This window comes from Micromys minutus (genome assembly GCF_963924665.1).
Source record: "Micromys minutus genome assembly, chromosome: 1".
NCBI classification, from domain to species: Eukaryota; Metazoa; Chordata; class Mammalia; order Rodentia; family Muridae; genus Micromys; species Micromys minutus.
Genome location: NC_137969.1, coordinates 228,464,600 through 228,472,910, shown reverse-complemented (window position 1 = coordinate 228,472,910; position 8,311 = coordinate 228,464,600). Strand labels below are relative to the sequence as shown.

The following is an 8,311-nucleotide window of genomic DNA, read 5'->3' as shown; positions in this document are numbered from 1 at the left end:
TTTGACTTCTCCAGGAGTCTGACGGTGCCGGTCTCCCGGCGGCCGCCACCTGGGCCGACTCCGTCTCTAAGGAAACCACCACGCCGAAGGGCTAACGTACTCCGCGCCGTTGAGGGCACGCGGAGGGCGCACGCGCGTGACGTGACCGCGGCGAGGGGCGGGGCGGAGATCGCTCGGAGGCGGCGGGCGTCCGCGCCAGAGCGGCGCGCGCGGTGAGTGTGCACGAGCCTCGGCGGCGCTCCCCGGGTTGGAGCCGGGCGGGAGGCCGAGAGCTCAGGCGGGGCGGGAGTCGGGCGCGGGGCTGCGGCGTCTTAGCCTTCAGAGGCTCCATTGCCGGCGGCTCTCCGACCGCCCCGCGCGCGTCCCAGCGGCGTCTGTGGGGCTTGAAGCGCTTCCAGCCGGGCCGGCCGGTCTTCCAAAGCCTCTGGCGCGGCCACCGTGGCGGTCCCTCCCGCGTCCCTGCTTCTCCCTCGGCGGCGCCCGCGCTGCCCGTCTCATGCTTACCTCCCCTGCATCCTTTATCTGTCTCGCGGGCTCCCTGGAGGACAGCGCACCCGGGGACATCCCAGGCCAAACGCTTTCGGGGAGGCAGTTGACTTTCCGAGGGCGGTGGCTTGAGTGAGGCTGTCAGTCTCCGCCGGTCAGCGAGCTCGGGAGCTCAGACTCCGGCTCCCCTGCCTGGAGCCGTGTGGCGGGGAGGACCGTCCGTCCCCCGGTCTGAGGTGGCAGATGCTTAGCTCTAGCCAGGTTCATGTTAGCTAACATCGCCCACATCCTCTAGTGACTGAAGTCCCATTGCTGCAAGTTGCATAAAGTTGCAAGCGCTTGCCTCGCACCCGGGTTCCCGAGGAGTACTCCAGCGTTCTAGTTTGTTCAGGGGAGGAACCCTGTGATTATGCCTTCATTCACTGAGAGTGAGTGAGTCATTACGGAAGACAGGTATTGTGGCTGCCCTGTCAATAGGAGGCTTGGGGGTGAAACTCTGTTCTGCTTTCTCCTCCGTTTCAATTACATTTAACCTTTATTGGAAACATCATCGTTAGAACTCCTCCTCCCCTCTGTCTAGGGAGGCCTTAGTTATTAAGTCCTTAACTATAAGGTGAAGTCTTTGACCTCTAATTCTCTCTCCCCCTTCCACCGCATCCCCCCAGGGGGCGTGGCTTGTGTAGTTTGTGAATTTTTCCGGTTAGAGTAAGCCAGTAGATTTGGTAAGAGACCTTGAAAACCTTTGAACCTTCTGCTAACACGGCTATGGCTTATTTTGACTATATTTCTGGTGTATTTTCTCTATGTGTGACATGCCATGAACTCATGAGTAGAATCACCTCTACATAATGTACCTTCCCTTAGGTAATGTGCATTACCTCTGAGAAGCAATTATGAAGCACCTATTGCTAACAAGAAGAAAGGGAGTAGGGCATTTTCTGTCATAGATATATATTTAGACTTTTTTCTTTTTACAATAATTGGTTGTAAATAAAAACCAGTCTAAAATTTACCATTTGAACATAGTCCTATGGATTAACTCAAACATTAAGTTTTGACTTTTAATAGTTTCTTTGTTGTTATTTTATTTTTTCACCTTTATTTTACATATATGGGTATTCTGCCTGCATATATATCTATGTGCTAGGTGCATGCAGTGCCTCTGGAGGCCATAAGTGGCCATTGGAACTTGAATTAGAGATGGTTGTGAGCCAACTGTGGATGCTGAGAATCGAACCTGGGTCCTCTGGAGGAGCATCCAGTGCTCTTAACCTCGGAGCCATCTGTCCATACCTTCACCCCCTCTTTTGAGACAGAACCTCACTATCTGTATTTCCCTGGGCTAGAACTCTCAAAGATCTGCTTTCCTTTGCCTCTGAGTGCTGGGATTAAAGATGTAGAGCCTGTAATTATGTAATATGTAATTATGTAATTATTTAAGAGCAATTAAGATTGCTTCTTAATATATGCATAATGCTTTATTTTTTTATTTTTCAAAACAGGATTTTTCTGTGTAGCCTTGGCTGTCTCTGTAGACCAGGCTGTCCTGGAAATCATAGAGATCCGCCTGCCTCTCCCTCCCCAGTGCTGGGATTAAAGGCATGAGCCACCACAGCCAGGTGGTGGGTGGCATTTGGTGGTGGTGGTGGTGGTCTTTTTTTGAGGCAGTATCTAGTATGTAGCTCTGGCTTTTCCAGAACTCAAGATGTAGACCAGGCTAGCCTTGAACTCCTCTGCCTGCCTTTGCCTCCGGAATGCTGGGATTAACGGTGTGTATTAACCACCACATTAGCTATGTACAGTGCTTTAAAGTACTTATAATTTATTGTATTTTTATCAAACATAAATGTTTTTATATTACAATAAAATTATATCATTTCAACTATTTTTTGTTGTTGTTTTTGTTTCTTTGTTCCTTTGAGACAGGGTTTCTCTATGTGTAGCTCTGCTTGTCCTGGAACTCTCTCTGTAGACCAGGCTGACCTGGAACTCTCAGAGATCTGCCTGCCTCTGTCGTCTGAGTACTGGGATAAAGGTGTGTGCCACCACCAACTGGCCTCATTTCACCCTTTTGTGAATGTTTTATAAATTGATATTTTTAGATTAAAACTTAGGATGTAAATATATATCAAGTTTTCAATGTCTACCTAAATTAATATTTAACAATCCTACTCAAAAACTACTTTTGTAAAAAGTTAAAATATAATAAAATTCATTTATTCTTCTTTATGTCCCATTCAGCTGCAGCCAGTCTCTGCATCCCCACAGCACTTGCTTGCCTTCTTTCTCTGTCTCCCTCTCTCCCTTCCTCCCTCCCTCTCTTTCTGATTCATGGCTTCTTTTTTTTTAACTGTTTGGTATATATAATATATATGTCCAAATAAATAAATACAACCCACTCAGTCCATATTATGTTACTTACTTATTATGTATATGATTGTTTAGATAGCAACTATCTAAACAAGACTTGATCAAGGTGACAGCAACTAAGGAATGCTGAGAGTGGGAGGGGTAGTCTGCCCCAGGGAGGAGCCTCCCACTGGTTATTCAGTACCAGACGGTCAGCCATGAATATATATTTTAAAACTTGTAAACTTGTGTGTGTGTGTGTGTGTGTGTGTGTGTGTGTGTGTGTGTGTGTGTGTGAATATGTTGTGTACATGAAGCCTGTTCTCTCCTTTCTGGGTTCGGGAATTGAACTCAGGTTGTCAGGTTTGTATAGCAAGTGCTCTTATTCATGGAGCCATCTTGCCAGTAAGTACCATGACAGTAATCAACGGAGAAAGGCTAAGATACTTCATTTTGGTAGGAGTAGTTCTACAAACTATACCATTTTGAACCTCTATATCCTCTACCAAAGAACTAGATATTGTGATTCAGTCAGCTATTGACAAGAAACAACTGATAGTACAGAGTAGGAAGTTTCTGTTCCGAAGCTTATCTGTTAACATTTTCTCCTGGAGTTGCTACTGGCTTGCTTTACTGTTAAGCTTCAGGAAAATACTTTGTTTTATGAATTTGCTTTGTCTCATTGTTGAGAATGCTAAATGCTTTTCAGACATAAGCTATTTGTGTTCTGTCAGCTGGGGCTTGTTAACTTTCTACGTTTGATTCTCACAGTTCTTGCTTGACACAGAGATGAAGAGTGCCTTGGTTGAGTATTCAAGCAGAGGCGATCATTATGACCCTGGTAAGTAGAGTATTATCCAGACACAGGTACCATCTCAGCTAGCTTAATGCTGAATTTGTACTTCAGACTCTTCTGCTTCTGGGTAGGAATTGTTTGTTTTATGTCATTCCTGAATTTGACCATCTTTTCCCAAAAGATACATATTGTCTTTTCTTTCTCAATGATTGTATTATTGTCAGGGGCCAGTTCAAGATTATTTTGTATCAAAAATAATAGTATTTGTAATATTTTCTCCAGGTGTTTTCATAACTCTTTAATCATTAGTTATCTGTGATTTTACTGGGTTTTACTTAGAAATATTTACACTAAAAAAGTAGTTAATTTTGTTTTCATGCAGCCTTTAGAATCATGCAGGAACACAAACTGTATCTGAGGGGATGAACAGTGTTTCTGAAATGAGATACTTTTATCCTACTTTTTAATTCCATGGAATTGGTTCTTTCCTTCTATTCTGGACTCTGAGGATGCCACTCACATCTGTGTACATACAGAATTCTGTTAAGTGGACATTATTTTGTGATGTGATTAGTTCACATTCCTGCAGGAGTACTATTCAGAATTCTGGAAGTCAAGATTAGATCCATTAAATTAAAACTTGATTAAATTAAAGTTTGACTTTACTCCCTGGGCTTGATCTCCAGCATGGCATGTACTGAATGTATCGATGCATGCCTGACCCCAGGAAATCATCCTTAGCTACAAGGATAAATGCCAGCCTAAGATGTATGAGAACTTTTCTCAAAATATTTTATTTTCATAGATAATTATTACTAATTGACTGTTAGTTCTTTGCAAACCATCATATTTTTAGTAATTATTTCTTCCAATATAGCCATTAGCATAAACTAAAAACCAATTCTTTAAGAAAAGTGACCCTGGGTAGGTGTGGTAGTGTATATTTTTAATCTCAGAGGAAGGAAGAGGAAGGTGTATCTTCGTGAGTACTTGTTGTGCAAGCGTGAGGACTGAATTTGGATTCACAAGAAGCCAGGCATGAAGTACGTGCCTCTGACCTCAAGTGCTGCCGAGTAGAGACAGGCAGGTCATGGTCTGCTGGCAGCCATTCTAGCTGAAACAGTGAGTCAGCAAAACACTGTCTCAATAAAGTGGGAAGACTTCCCCTCTGACTTCCACCTGCATGCACACTTAGGTGTGTGCACACACAAGTACATGTGCATTGAGGGCCACATGTTCCCACAGCCAAATTTTAGTATATGCCGGACTTGGGCACTGATCTGTTCAGGGCTGTTCAGGGTTACATAGTGGACCCTGTCTTAAAAGAAAAAAACTGGTCTCAGATCCTGGTGTCTTCCTTACGTGTGAGGAAGTTTAATTTATATGTGAGGGACAGTAAGAGATTCACAATAACAAATGACGAAATAGGGTAAATATAACTGTGCTTTGATAAGATATTTGAAACTTATAAATTGTTCGTTTTTAAAATTTTCAGCTAAGTATATTTTCCAACAACTATTATCTGAGAAAAATTGAAACCACAGATAAAGGGACCAAGTGCCTCCCACAGTAAATCCGAGTTTATGAGGTAGAGAGCTTATTGCCTTATATTTTCACTGTATTTGTTTATTGGGGCTGTATAAACCCCTCTCTAGTTAATGGTGTATTCTTATCTAAAAGAGTGATTCTGCATGCGTGACTAGGAAGAGATCTTGGGACTGTGAGGGAGGGGCAATAGCAACAGCTGTCTCTGGGAGGTGACCACTCAGTCAAGCTTAAACAATGGAGAATGAAGGCATATACCACCAGATTCATTCTGCTATAAAAGCCACACAGTTTCATTGTACAGAAGGAGCCTTGTGGGCACTAGTGGTCTGTGTCTAACGCTGTTCTGATGGGAATCAAATACAGAAGGAAGGAGTCTGAGAATAAGAGCGAACGCTACATTCGTTGAAACTACCAGCACATCAATTCTGAGCCTTTCCTGGGACTTAGAGGATTTGATTTGTGGGCTGGAGGAATTTTGGAAGAAGGAGGGATCATAAAGAACGTATGGTTCACTACCCTTCTGATGTCAGTGTGCTCTGACTAGTGTGGTGAGGTTTGGCTGAGCCCTTGAGGCAGAGAGCCTTCCCTGACCCCCAGTGTGAGACACATCACCTCACTGGGAAAGTCTGACTGTGTGTTCTCACTCTGTTTCCATTTACACAGATTTGAAATAACTCTTTGCTGATGCTTTGATAAAAATGGATTTTTTAAAAAAAAACATTTATTTATTATTATAAGTAAGTACACTGTCGCTGTCTTCAGATACACCAGAAGAGGGCATCAGATCTCATTACAGATGGTTGTGAGCCACCATGTGGTTGCTGGGATTTGAACTCAGGACCTCTGGAAGAGCAGTCAGTGCTCTTAACTGCTGAGCCATCTCTCCAGCCCCAAAATTAATTTTTCATTAAGCCTTTTTACTAGTTTTATTGGTACTTCAGATGACAGTTTTTGTGATTTTCAAAGGTGTGTTGGTTGTCAGTCTAATCCTTTCTACCAAATACCCCTTTAACACACTATCACTCTACCATTCTATGCTTAGAAACATTTTTGTGTATGTACTGTAAAATAAGTTCTTTTTCTGTTTATATTTTTCCTCTGAGTATTTAGTTTCAATAGATTGTTCAATTATCTACTAATAGAATTAGTGACTTACATATTTTTTACTCTTTCAGAGATGTAACTGACTTTTATTTGAAATTTTAACTCAGTTTTGAGATTGAGTAGAATATTGTTTGATATGTAGTTTTTAAAAATTGGATTCTTTTCCTTAAGTAAGATGATGAGACTATTAACATAAAATAGAAAACTTCAAAGGATTTTAAAAGGCAGTATTACATCTTTACTAATTTTCTTCTTATTATTGTCTTTTTGGTTTTGTTTGTGTAACTCTGAAACTTCCTAGGTAGACCGGGCTGATCAGGAGCCCACAGAGATGGAATCTTAGTGAGACCTTAGGGCTCTCCCTGACTTCATTGCATGCTTTCTTAGTCCACTGGGCTGCATTCACTGGTGACTAGGCTGTCTATGGCTGTCATCCATACCCACATGCTTCAGATAACAAGTCCTCCAAGGCTCTGACCCTTGGCATTAGTTATGTTCCACCCAAGATGAGGCTTTGTTTACTGCTGAACTCTCCCATACTTACCTTATTAGTCCGCCTCCCTTTTGCTTCATGTGGCCTTGGCCATATGTAGTCCTCTAGTAAGTTTATGATTCAAAACTGTTATCTGAGTTGCATTTTAAACTTGCCCTATGCTTAATGTTTAACCTTGTTAAAGATACCTTTGGCTTCAGATGAATTGGCAGTAGGCTGTTTTCTGTGTTACTGTTTTCAGAGCTTTAGGTCGACTTCTCTAGTTTCTCCTACCCTATTCTATTGTTGGCAAATATTGTCCTTTTATCCAAGCTAATCAATACTGCTATTTGCTTAGGGGGAGAATAGAAAGACTTTAATAATTACCTTAGGGTGTCACCATGGAACCATACAGGAAAAGCATGCCTGTTCCTTTAACAGTCTGAGGTAGTATCTCCAGAACTTCCTCACATTTCCCCTCTTTATTCTGGAACACCCATACTTTCTAGGCATACCTTTTTCATGAGTCACCTCTTCAGGTTAAGGCCTTCTTTTGACTCGGGATCTGCCTTGGCCCTTCATCCTTTGAGAAGCCTCCCATTCAGCTCCTACTCCCACCCTTCCCCTTCTAACAGTCACCAACTCTTACCCCTCCTGGCACCTTGCACACATTTCTGCCCGAGAACTTGTCCCAACACATTGTAGCCATTAGTGAGCCCATTCCCCCCCCCCCCAGTAAATCTGGGAAATCATTCCCAGTATGTCTCCTCAATAAAGCTGATGACCCTTATAGATCTATGCTCTAACCTGATGCTTGACATATTAGACACTTAGTTAGAAAACCAATGCCCAGCTTTCTAGAGTCCAGTCCGGGAGTAGAAACTGTCTTTAACTTTTCCACCCTTTATCTAATATGAAAACAACCACAGGGACTGGAGATAGCTCAGTGGTTAAGAGCACTTTTTGCTCTTGTAGAGAGCCTATGTTTGGATTCTAGTACCCATGTGGTGGCTCATGACCATCTAGAACTTTAGGTTCATCACATACAGTGCCTTATTTTGACCTTCTTGGACACCCACAAACACATGGCAAATACAGGTGGGCACATACATGTAAGTAAAGAATAAAATCTTCAAAAAAACCCCCAAAATTCAAGGATTTCTTTTTATTTACTTATTTTTGTTTGTTGCTGTGAGACATGCTCTCATTACTTAGCTCTTGCTGGCTTTGAACTGACACTTATCCCTGGGTGATTTCAGACTTGCAATCCTCATATCGAAGCCTCCCATATATATGCTCAGATCACAGGCCTGTTTTACCAAGCCCCTCTAGAAGAGCAGGCAGTGCTCTTCACCTCTGAGCCATCTCTCCAGCCCTAGAACATTGGTCTGCCTCACACCTTTAATTCCAGCACTTGGGAAGCAAAAACAGGAGGAGGTCTGAGTTCAAGGCCAGTTTGGTCTGCAAAGCTTCAGGGAAGCCAGAACTACACAGAGAAACCCTGTGTGGGGTTGGGGGTGGGAAGGACTTCTGCCCAATGAACAAACAGTAAATCT

At 42.8% G+C, this 8,311-nt stretch overlaps 1 protein-coding gene across 2 annotated transcripts in view; it reads left to right on the top strand.

Moving 5' to 3' along the window:
- The first annotated feature begins 161 nt into the window (after positions 1 to 161).
- The window catches only part of ENTPD5 (ectonucleoside triphosphate diphosphohydrolase 5 (inactive)), a 30,130-nt gene continuing 21,980 nt past the window's right edge, over positions 162 to 8,311 (top strand). For both annotated transcript variants that reach the window (XM_080915862.1, XM_080915861.1), the window contains exons 1-2: positions 162 to 212; positions 3,607 to 3,676. The gene's annotated coding sequence lies outside the window, so the exon portion shown is untranslated. The remainder of the gene's footprint in view (positions 213 to 3,606; positions 3,677 to 8,311) is intronic.